We start from the raw sequence: 12,828 nt of genomic DNA on the forward strand, positions 1-12,828 counted from the left end.
ACTGGAGTTCCTGCCGCTGATCATACACAACACTTCCCAAATGCTTACCTGGGTCAGGCTGAGGTGGTGCCTAGTGGGATCCACAAGCTTGGTGGTCCCCTGCAGGTGCCACCTGTGGGCAGAGTGGAGTCATATGACTGGTGAGCAGACCCAGCCTTGCACAGGGTGTGACTGGAGGAGGAGAGGTGCGGAACGGCTGCTGCTTCATCGACGAATCCAACCGTAGAGTTTGAGGATCCAAAATACACCCCTGTAGAGAGGAGGGGATTAGGATCCTGGTCATGTCAGGGCACGATTTGTTCAGATCGCAGAAACCCTGAGATAATCAGGGGACATGTGGCGCAAGGCCCGAGTCTGGGTTACAAGCAGCCGTGTAACCTGTTGGACGTGGTCGTTGTTCACAGCTGCCACAAGGTGGCTGCAATGGCTACACTTGCATATTCACTTAATAATAGAAATAGATGTCCAGATCAGTGTTAAATAGAAATAGATGTCCAGATCAGTGTTAAACTAACATGTACACCACTAGTGGGAGGAGGAGTGGCAAGAAGAAGGTGCTTTGCCCACAGTGTTGCTGGGCAGCTACAAAAAAATAAGCATGTGTAAGCTTTACGGTATGTACGCTTTATACTCACAAAAATTTACAGGTGTAATGATCAAAAGTGCCTGCAAATATTATTTGAATAGAATAAATCTTAACTGGGCCCTTATATCTTTATTAGATTCCTGTCCTGTGAGGGGGTGCTAGTGGAAACTGTGTAAGAGTACACCAGTAAGAGTATAGCTTTGCTGGTATACTTCATTTCATAGGAGAAGAAGGGAAGGATGCCATAGCCATACTGGTGCCTAGAAAAGCTCTGATGCTGTAGGTGTGTCTTCAGTGGGTCTGGTCGCTAGACAAAATCCTTTTGTCATGGGTTAAGCCTGAGCTGCTGTTTAGATGCAAAAATTTTACTGCAGGTATTCCATAGTGCAGGTGTCCGAGGGTAACTCTAGACCTATGAAACGTAATCTAGCTGCGACATTTGAGTCGATCTCCTTTCTGAAGTACTCTGAGATCACTATCTGTTTTTGAAGGTGAGGACTGTCAGGTTGTGTAGCGATGTTGAGACGGTGCAGTATGTATCTCTTTCCCCTCTATTGCTGGATTTATAGGAGAAGAGATGTTTCGAGTATACTGCCAGCCCTGCAGGACTGGTGTCTCACTGCCCAATATTTAGAACAGTGAGGATTTGGTCCTGATTGTTGGTATTGTAGATGCCAGATAACTCTTCCTGTTGTTTGTTGCTTCTCTGCATCTCTCTCTTTCTGTAACTCACTTTGCGCATAGAGATATTTCAGGCTTGAGTCTGAGTACAGTATAGCTGATGGATCTTATGGCTGTTTTTAGAATTATGCACTTCTTTCTCCCTTCTCTATCCCTCCTCAGGAAAGGTGTTTTCTCCTGGAAAGGCATGTTTCAGGTATAGGCAAGAAGAGGCTCAGGATGGGCAGTGGGGGTGGCACTGAGAAGGCTGCAATACAGCACACAACCATGTCAAGACTCTATGCTGTGACCAACCTCCTGGCAGAGAGAGGAAGCTGTGGGGAGACAGGCAAAGAGCAGTGGGAGTATCCCTGTTTTTATAGCAAATTATGGGTCATGGCATGTTTTCCTAAATGTGCAAGTGATTGAGAGAGATGGGTTTACTCTCCAAGTTGCCCAGTAATTTCTTAACAACATCTGGTGCTGTGTTGAAGGATGGGAAATACATTACTGCACTGTCGCTCTCTTTCTCATCTCTGGGCACCACTGGGAAGAGGGGATGTTCTCTTAGTGCACGTGGAGGGACCGAAAGGGAAGCTATAAGGTGTTTCTGTAGGCACAGGGTCAACGCTGCTCATTTCAGTCCGAGTCCTGTGCCATCCGGGAAGGCAGTCTTCCTCTGACATTGCTTATCTTCCTGCCCCTGCACAATTAGTAAACTGAGCTGTTTCATTTCAGAGGGGTGCAGAGAAAGGAAGATGAGCAATTTGGACGTATGCTGGAGCAATGAAATGTGCCTTATCCTGAGAGAGCAAGGCCAGGCATGCCAGTTATATCATTGTAGTGTGTGCTCTGACCAGTCACAAGGGAGGGTCAGAGCCATAAAAAGCAGCCTAAAATTGTGGCTGCGTGTATAGAAAAACCATGACAGCTGAGTTGCCCAGTGGGTGTTATCAGGCATACCACAGTCATTTTTCCTTTGTTCTGTAGGCAGCATCATTTTTACCTATTCAGCTGCTGAGTGTGTAATAATAGTGATATCAAATAGGCATCCGAGTGCAAAAGAGGAAAAATGGATCAACTCTGATAGTCACAGCAAAATGACTTTAAAAAAGAACAGAACAAGAAAAGATGAGATCTGCTGGATTGCATGTGCAATGAAAACTGGCATGAACAGACATCTCAAGTTCATCAAGGCAATATGAAAGCAAATCTGCCCTGAAATGTATTACGTTTTACTAGCATGTTTCCTTTGATAAGTTAATTTAAAAGACTGTGTTGTACAAAGTTTAGTTGTGACAATGGAAAAGAGTGAACAAAGTGCATTTAAAGAAAAGAAATCATGTACTAACGGATGCAGGAGCCAAATACAGAAGTGTTGAGGTAAGCATGTGCGAAAACACCAACTTGGTTTTAAAGAACGGTTTGGTAGTTAGATAGTTTTGTGCTTAGAGGTAGCAAGAATGTGACGCCCATCTACAAGAAGGGCCGGAAAGAGAATCCGGGGAACTACAGGCCTGTCAGCCTGACCTCGGTGCCGGGGAAGATTATGGAGCGGTTCATCTTGAGGGCGCTCACAAGGCATGTGTTGGGTCGATCGTTGGACTCGATGATCTTAGAGGTCTTTTCCAACCTTAATGATTCTATGATTCTAAGAAATAGACGATGCTGTATGTCGTAAGCTCATAAAATTGATGGAATTGCAGAAGGGGTCTCACCTGAATGTGGACCCAGTGAGAAACAGACAACTGTGAATATCTGACGTATGTGAGGTTATGGGGCAGGGGCTTTCATTGGCTTGGCAGTGAGATCCCTACAGTACAAGAAGTATGATACCAGAGTAACACTGATCCAAAATGAGCTGAAACAACTAATTATGGACACTACTTCGTGTGAAAAATGCATCTATCGTTTGTACTAAGCATCTCTGCAGCACAAAAGGAAAATATCTTAGTAACATGTTGTGTATCTTGAAGAGCTTGGAGGCAAAAGACACAGAAGGAAGGAACAGAATGGGCAGTCAATATATTTTTGTTGGTGAAAGGATTGCTTAAATAAGACTTTGCTTACAGTTGCAATCAGATACAGAGTTTATAACAGGGCTTTGCATATTCAGTGCACTGAGCAGCCACTCCCTGACTAATCCTCAGAGTATGTCTGTGAGTTAGGAGGGGTTAGTATTGCCTCAGTTGCACAGGTGACCCTCAGACAGGCAGAAACTGCTGGAAACTGCCAGAATTAGGAACTGGCGATTCTGCTGGATGAGGTCTGGGGATGAATGCACAGTTCTTGGTTGCCTTGAAAAAAACCTAGTTATAATCTAAGCCTTCTGTAGATCCTTCTTTTAATGCCTGCAGTGGGGAATTGAAGGAAGGAGAGCTCCTAGGCTCTTAACATGCATGTTCCTGTTTCAGCCTGTATTATGTTACTGATTATAACAGTTATCCTTTGTGGACCCAATAGCTTGAAATTTCTAGGTGATCACAACTGTGTTTAACTGTTCATAAGCTGTAGCTGTTAGTAGAGTGAAGACTGGAAACAGCAGTGCTATGGGTGCATCTTTATCACCTTCTGTTAAGATAAATGCTAGTAGAGCAGGAATAGCCTAAAGTTTGGAGTGCAGGGTGTTTACTATGTGTGCGACAAAAGCAGTAATGCTGATATCTCCTGCCGTGGGTATAGCTGTAATTGCACCTTCTTTAATGCGATTGCTTCTTGGGAGCCATTCTACCGTGATCTGTGTCATACCTCCTGTGTAAAGCGCTGCCAAGGGTGGCAGAGTAGATTTGTCACATCAAGACGGGTGTCGCTGTTCTTCTCTTCAGCAGCCTCGTGGCAGTGAGTCATAGCCAGATACAACTGTCAGCGCTGCAGGATCTGCCACCGAGCAAAGGCAGAGCCGTTGCTTATAAAAGAGTAGCTGGACTCGGGTTGTTAAACCCTCCTGCTTTGCTGCCCCTCCTCGGCAAGGACCGCTGCCTCGGCCTCTCACTCAGCCTGCTGCAAGGGTGGGACCGCGCTTGTCTTCTCGCCTTGCCCTCAGCTCTCTGCCTCACTTGCAGTTCTTCTGTCCTGTTGAGCTGGGGACTTGCAAAAGTCGCTCACTTTGTGCCCCTGCCTGTCCACTAATGTGCTGACCAGCTGGCTGTCACATATGGCAGATGCGAGGTGCTCAGTTAAGTAATAGTCAGCAAACATTTGTGCTGAGAGCCGGATTCCCCAAGTGCATCAGTCTGGTGGAGGAGAGACTGAAGACCCATTTTCCATACAGGAGGGTATTTGGGAAGAAGAACTCTAAGAAGGAGAGCTCTGACTCTTCCCTCCCTCTCGGGCACGGTCCACTGACACTCCTGCCCCTGTCCCTAGTACTCTCCCAATCTTTCCCCCTTCATGCACCTCTGTTGCTCTTAGCTTGCCTGAGCTACAATGATCATATCAGCTTGTACTCTTTGCTGTTGCTTGTAGTGATTTTTTTGTAAGCACAGTGAAGCAGTTTGCCATGCGCCAAACTTGTTTAGGTGAGTTTGATGGGCAGTGTCAGAAGTTACAACAGAGAGTCGCCTGTGAGGCTGAACTGGAGGAACTCTGCTGTGTCTCATTGAACTTGGGAGAGATGGGATGTTTATGTGTTTGTTTATGCCCCACTGATCGAAGTGTGTTGCAGGTAATGGGAAAGACAGCGAGCCGAGTCTTAGATTTCATTTAACTGGTGCCTATAGCTTCCCAGGGGAAGTTTCTCATTCATGCTAAAGTATGCACAACTTCAACTGGAATATAGCATGCACGCTTGTGTAGGTTGGTGGATGCAAGAGTACCGAGGACTCTGCATTCCTCAGCCGGAGCTGGCATTATTTTGTGATCGTGTCATAAAAGACGTAAAGGAAATTGTATCGGGTCCATATTACACTATTAGTCACGGTGACTGTTAGGTGTTAAATTGCCTCATGCTCTAATTTCTCACTAGCACAGTGAAGTCATGATCTTGGGATGAATTTAAGGCGCACAGACCTGATTTTACTCTTCTGCATCTCCATCTGGTAGGATGGGACCTGGGAGGGGAAAGAGAGAGGTAGTTTTACATGCCACAGGGTTGAGGAAAAGGAAGCTGTAGGCCAGTCAAGAGTCAGAGATGATGTCGTCAAAGACTGCCAAAGGGCAGTCTCAGGATTTTAATTGCTCACCTAATATCTGAAGAGCCATGGAGCCATCAAGGAGTACTACTTTAGGAAATCTTGAAGGGTGGTGGTAGGAAGCAGGCTCTGCCCCCTCATTCGTATGCAGAAAAATGAAAATGGGGGGAGGAAGGATTAAAATATCTGTAATTGTTCTTTATTCATTGAAACTCATGTGATTATTAGAATGGGAAAAATATTGTAATTAGTACATCATAGAAATGCTAGTGATATTTCTAAGCTGGTATGAAATCTATGCTTTAAATTAATAGAGACTTGGAGCTGTACTGGCCGTGAAAATATGTGGGCATAATTTTTGCCTATTGACAAATAAGGGGAAATATTGCTGAAATAGAGAATATCAGTACCGTTGATCTGGCTGTGCTATTTCTTAATTTTTTTTAAGGTTGTACCTGTAGGGCTCTGCTTTTTTTTTTTTTTTTTAATATGCTGGGTTAATTAAAGTATTAGGAACTAATGCTAAATTTTTTTTTTTTTTTATAATATGCTGTGTTAATTACAGTATTAGGAACTAATGCTAAATCTTAACTACAACATCTATGAGCTGTAATTACTACTGTAAACTTTGAAATAAGGTAGTGGTAATTGGTGAAGCTAGTTATAAAAAGCATTTCATAAGATTGATGTGTATCAGTTACACCATTTAAAACCCTGATTTATAAAACTTTTCACTGCTTGTTCTGAAAGACAAGGTCACAAAAATGCCTTCCCCTCCCCTTCCATTTGGAGTATTTCCATGCTAGACTTTGCAGAGGGTTTGAGGAGGTTTCCAGGGCTTTCCCTAGCATGTCCTTCATGTTATTACTTGTTTTTAGAGTTGCTCACAGGGGGCTGGCTCCTTTGAGTTGAGCTGGCAGCCATGCAATGTCCTTTTATACCCAGTCCTTTGCTGAGGAGAGAAAGCTGCATTTGGGTTCACGGGAACAGAAGAGTCAGTGGCAACAACAAGACAAGGAAATGTTAAACCCTAAAATAATGGCTTCTTTGGAAATGGTTGTAAATCCGATTAGAATATCCCGCTTCCCATAGCGCCTGCTTCTAACCTGGAAGGGTAGCAAAAAAAAATGCTACTAGTAGAGGGTCAGTACTGAAAATGTGAAATTTCCCTGCTCTGCTGCTTCTGTTCTGTGTGGGCTGGTGAGGGTGCACCTGTTTCAGCCTTTGAAGCGCTTGGCAGTCACGCAGCGAGACACCTACGCTGGAGCGTCTGGGACTTGCTTGTAGATCCTGGGTGTGGTTTCACTATAACTTAGGTCTAAGTCCAGGCTTCTGCTTTCCCGCTCACTGGCCCGTCACCCAGCCTCTTGTTCCTGTCCACTCCTTGCAGTTGCTGCTATGGCTTGTACATCTGCATGTATAGCTACTGCAGGGAGCTGTCATCTTTAACTTTTTTTTTTTTTTCCTCCTGTGTCACACCTTTACGGCTGCTCACATCACTATGCTTCTGGGTTGTTTTTTTGGCTAGGTAACTCCCTCAGCTGGCTCACGTGCACACTGGCACATGGGAGATGGCAGCAACCTGGATGCATATTGCCTTAATCTGTTCTGAATTTCAGGGTGCCGCGTCAAGTCTTAATCAAAATTTATTAGGACCTGATTCCAGGTGGTGTTGGATGGTTTGTACAGTCAGCAGTGGCAGAAGCAATTGAAGGAGCTCTGTATCTTTTTAGGGCTGGACCATAAACAGATGAACTTTGCAGAATATCTGTAAATACCTAAATTGGACCTGACGAATTTGATTATTCACCTTTGTTAACCCAGTTATACCACAGCATATTTCTCTGCCAGTCTTTTAGTTTCTGGTAGCGCGTGTAGCTCACTGGATCAGGTCTAAATACTCTGCAAACAAGTTCAATGTCATCAATCCCAACTGCTGAAAAACAGTAATCGGGTAGGGGGTGAAGGGGGAGTTGCTTTTGCTCTCCTTAGTCACAAGTTAAGGCTTAACATTTTGGCTTAAAAAATTAAGATGAACCCAGACAGCAAGATCTAATTTTTGAGCCGTACTTTGTTTTCCAGGCCTTTTCCATACCCATTAAAGGCCAGACATGTATTTTTCTTAATTGTAAGCCAAAATTCTCACATAACCACATGATTCTAGGAAGTGGGACTATATGAAAAACAGAAAATGTTGTGATGCACACAATAAACCTATGCCAGTTGGCCATGCAGGCGTTATACCGTGAGTAACAAGAAGTTTTCCATGTGTTTGCATTAGTACCTTCCTATTCAGCACCCACACAATTCCTGTGGCTTTGGGCGTGTGAAGCTATTTTTCCACGGGGAGAGGGAAGGGGTCCTCGCTGGTGCTTTCCCACATTTACATTTCTTACAACATTTTATTTATATCTAACACTTTTTGCTCCCAATAGCAAACATGTCTCATTGTGCTTGTTAGCTTCTTCAATCTAAGTACACCAATTAAATTTCCAAGAAAGAATGGTTTGTTCCCTGAAAAGCTGGGTTAGGGGAGGGTTGTACCAAAATCTGCTTTCCCCACACACATCCCTACATCCCTGTTAGATGGACCTTTTTTTTTTTCCTCCCCTTTAGCTGCAGTTTTCAGTACAAAGCTGCATCACTGTTACAGTATTGCGAAGTATTTTTGATTATGATACAAGTCTCATAACATTTTTTTTTTCACATTTTTAATAAATCTCATTACTGAAGTCGTAAGGTAATTAAAAATGCTATGGGGACCTAAGGCTGAAAACATGCATTCTAAAAGCACAAAATGAGGACAAACGTATTCAAGATTTTTATTTTTTTGTTGTTGTTGCTATCTCATGGTATGTTGATACCAACAATTTTTTATTGTTATCTCCAGTTGATGATATTGACAATATTGAAGCCAGATACATGTACAGGTTTCTGCTGTAGGTATAGCTGTTATGGCTGATGAAGTTGTGCTGGTAGAAGTCATTAGCATGGTATGACATACGACATACAATTGCAGTTTTGTTGGTATTTTAGGAATTGCTTTGGTTGCATAGGGTATGCTTTACCTACTGATACAAAAGGCATTTTGCCAGTATATTTATGGCTGGATATATTTTGCTGTATAGCTTATCAGTTGTCCCATACTGATAAAATGTTCCAATTTTGTATCTTCTGTCCTGTAGGGCTCTGACAACTATCGGTAATGGCAGCAAGAAATCTTACAGTTTTCAAGGTGGAACTTGATCCGGCTGTGAAAGAGGTTATATTAACGTGTTTGCCAAGAACATCAGACAGGATAATTTTGGAGGCCCTTTCTGCAGGGGAGGACAGTTTGTCCCAGTTCAGTTTGCTGAATATTGTTCATCCTTATCTGTCTGTAGCTTAACTGTGCTCAGGACTGGTACAGGTAACATGACAACAACTGTGCTCAGCAATGGTTCCACTGTGCAGTCTGGGCAAGGCCAAGATTTCAAGTGTGTTTCCAAGCCCTTTGATGTTTTAATGGCATTTGCATCTGTCAAAATAGTTTGGTGCAAACATTAGCATTCTTTAATCTGAGACTCAAAAACAGCAGCGTGGGATTCTGGCTCATGCTTCTGTAGCATAGTGAGAGACTACGAAATTTCTGCTGCTAACTGGAGAATCTTTCCCATCTAGGTCCTGGATCACTCTGTTTAAAGAGAAACTGAGAACTCCTCTGGTTTATAGCAAACCTGCTGTCTAGGAATGTATCTAGCATGCTGCTGGCAGCCAAGACTGCACATCATAGCTTATGTCTCGGAAGTCTTTGCCTCCTTTTGTGCCCCAGATGTTTCTGTCAGTCATCTCTCCATCCCCAAAGTTTGTAGAGTGACCTGCATAGAGCAACTTGTAGTGACTCTACATTGCTTTCACTGAGGGAATTCTTCCTCTGCCCAGTAGTGTCAATTGTCTTTCCACTAAGCTACAGCAGTGAGAACTACACACCATTCTTGTTTGTTCCCATACCAGAAGACTGCAGAATATCAAGGTTTATCCAGTGCTTTTATGAATATAAAACTTAAGCTCTGCTTAAAGTGAACCAGGTTTTTTGATATACAGGTGGCCCCATTTTATCTTAAGACTGAACTATTTTTATTGCATCTCTGGGAAGTGCAATGTGCAATCCAAGCCATGGTCTACACTTGCTGTTTGGCAAATGTTCACTAGCAACTTCCAAGGTGAAATTTTGTTCTACCCAAAATGGGTTTTTTTGGCTTTTTTTTTTTTAAGTTAGCATTAAGTATTTTTTTTTTGGCTTTTTTTTTTTTTTTAAGTTAGCATTAAGTATTATAATCACTTAAATGGAAACAAATGTAGGAAGGGTATCCTTATTTTTTTTCTCAATTAGTGAATCATTAGATAATTATTAGGTTTGGTATATCTTGTGTGTGCCTACCACGAGTGAAAGCTAGTGAGATGCTACTGCCAGTGTTAAAACTCAGGCAAACTGTCTGCACCGGTGTGACCGGGAGGTCTCATTCACTTTTCCCGGGCTTCAGTAGCAGCTCAGATGCAATTTCCAGGAGATCAGGTACTGTCGACAGGTTTGGGTTTTATTCCACTTGCCCAAAACACTTGAGGCGACTCCTAGTTCCCAGAATACTAGCAGCACGTAGACCATTCAGCAAAGTGGTAGACTCTACGTTACTTTAGCACATACCTTTTTAGATTGCTTTTGTTATTCTATATGTTCTTTCCTTCAGCAAGTTCCATCTGCTCTCCATACCCTCAAAGCTGTCTCCACGTAACGTTATTTCCCTCCTTCATTCTTATCTCTAGTGCCCTGTGTAATCTCTTCCTGAGCTCAAGAGTTTTGACCTCACTCCTTCACCTCGCTCGATGGGCTGTACAGTGATAGAGCAGCCCAGGGGTGGTGCATGAAGATCGGTAACCGTTTCTTTGCAGAGGAGTGCATGCAGTGGGCATCTCTCTCATGTGGAGGGGGCATCCAGCTGAGAAAGCAGGCCTAAGCATGGCATGAGTGGCTGTATCAAAATAAAAATTGAGACCTGTGGTAAGGCAGGCTTTGTGTTAGAGCAGCTGCACCGACCCCTTTCCTGAGTGTCTCACCGAACTGAAAGAAAGCATGGCCTCCTGGGAGAGATGGTAACTCTGGTGGCAATTCTCCTGCACGGTGAGCTCTGGATTTTGTATGGAGAAAGGCAGGCTCTGAGCTAGCCCTCACCGACCCAACTCCGTTTAAAGTGTATCCAAACTGTGTGACGGAGATGATTAAGCCGAGCTGGAATAGCAGGACGGGGCTCAGGGCAGCCATGTTGCCCCTCGGGTGGGTGTTAGAGCTTATATGAAGCTCTTTCGTGGCAGAGCTGCAGCGCTTAAAGCTGGCTTTGGCATTTCTACACCAAGGATATCCCGAGCGATGGATTGCTTGGGAAAACCTTTCTTTTAGTAAGAAAATCGGTGTCCTTGTCCATGCCGCTCAAAGGTTGTTGTGAATGGCTTTCTCCTCTCACGGCCAGAAGCTCTCGTTGCTGCGTTGGTGAAAAGGAGGAGAGCTGGGGAGAGGAGCCCCTGGTGCACGGACCGGCAGTCCGGCAGGCTGTGGAATGTCTCTGGTTGCCGGTGCAGCTCCAGTAGGGCGGCTGAGCCCAGCCTGTCGTTGCAGGGCAGGGCTTTCTCTGCCGGGATTGTGTTTGCAGCAGCCTGAGCATGTGGGCCACCCCAGCACCCATGGCAGGGGGAGCGGGATGGGGAGCACGGCCCGCCCCACTGTGGGGGCCAAGGCCAGCACCATGTGGGGAGGGTGAAGGGGGCACACCGAAAAGCTAGGTTTCTCCCTGGTTTTGGAGGAGGAGGAGGATCTTGGGGCTCCACTTAATTCTGTGTTGCCTTGTTTCCTGGCTAGCTGAAGGGCTTGCCTGTGCTTGATAGCACTTGTTATTTCTCCTTTCTTGTTTGTTGGAGGAGGAGGGGAGGGAAGGTGAGGTACTTTCTATTTAAAACCAGAAGTGTTTGTCATCTCCATCCAGGTTAATTAACCCACACTGGAAGGAAGTATGACATTCATATTGCCTTTTGTAATCTGGGAAGGCTGTGGATGGATGTGTGCATCGTCGCAGGAATTGCTTTGTCTGCTAGTACTTTTGCTGCTCTTCCGTTTTGCTTAGCTGGCCACCTTCCTCACCCTTCCTCTCTCAAATTTTGTGCTCCCTACTGCAGTACAACCAAGCATTCCCCTTTGTTTTCATGCTGACATGTGGCCAGCTGCACCCTCCCACAGTTCCAGCTTGCAGCGAGTTTGTGCACCCAGAATCACCTATGAGTTAGACGGTAGCTGCTTTGCACTGCTGTGTGTACAGGAGCTGAAGTCCTGGATTTCCAGGCCCTCTTGGGAGAAGAGTATGGCTAGCTTTAACTAAACAGGGGCCGTCAGACCACCTCACTTGAGAAGTGCTGTTAGAACAGAGGGAGAGATGGCACGCTCAACATCTGATCCAGAGAAATGTGAAAGACCAGTAAGCCCCAACAGCAGTAACGGTGAGGTTTCTGGGAGAGTTTGTGCAGCCTGCTAGAAGTTGGCAGTTGCCAGATAGGCTCCTGTATGCTTGTCTGTCATGGTACTGGCCCAACTGCAAATGCTAATTGAAAGTTTGCTTTGGCTTGCCCAGCTCCTGGGGGTATCCTGAGCCCTCCTCTGTTGGAGGGCCAAGCTGACCTGTAGTGGGAGCATAACACAGCAGTGCTCCACAGGCAATCTCTTCCAGGAACTACTAGGTTTTTGTATGTAGCTCCTCTGTATGCGAAGGCTTCAGGTGTAGTCAGTCTTGTTTAATTATTTTCTCTCTCATCTCCATTAAGTCCTTATTGCAGAGACATCTGCATCTTTCACTACAGTGAACCAGCCTTCAAGCAGGAGCTTAACTGTTTCCCTGACTAGATGCATAAGTTCTCCCCTACTGTCTCTGCAGAAAGTTTGCCTGTCCCTTCTCCTGCCTCACTTCCCAAAGCTTCTCTCTTGCTCTCCCTGAGGTGTGCAAAACACCTGGCAGTAATATGATGAGACAGATCTCACTTGGCAGCTTCCAGTGTTGATCTGCTGTGCACCTCCCTCTACCCTGTCTCCCAGTATCATCGTGGAACTGCTCCAAATGCAGCTTTAAACTTGTCCTTTCACCTGTCCAAATCCCTTGCAACAGAGCCAGGGAAGTGGAGACGGGGTCTTTGAGCTTAATAAGAGGAAATTCAGTGTTGTGTACATCTGTAACAGCACAGCGAGCAAGAGTTCTTCTTTCCCTCACATGGTTTGGGCTCGAGTTTGAGGATATTGCTATTCAGGCCTTTATAGGCCATCCTGTCTTTATTAGTAGTAAACCTTCCTTGCCCATCAGCTTGTGTCCAAGACCACCTGTCTCCCTAAACAGTCTCTCTGCTCCTGGGGAGCCTGTTTTTGAAAACTGTCTGTGATAA

The sequence above is a fragment of the Aptenodytes forsteri genome, unplaced genomic scaffold, assembly GCF_000699145.1.
Source record: "Aptenodytes forsteri isolate BGI_AS27 unplaced genomic scaffold, ASM69914v1 Scaffold73, whole genome shotgun sequence".
NCBI lineage: Eukaryota > Metazoa > Chordata > Aves > Sphenisciformes > Spheniscidae > Aptenodytes > Aptenodytes forsteri.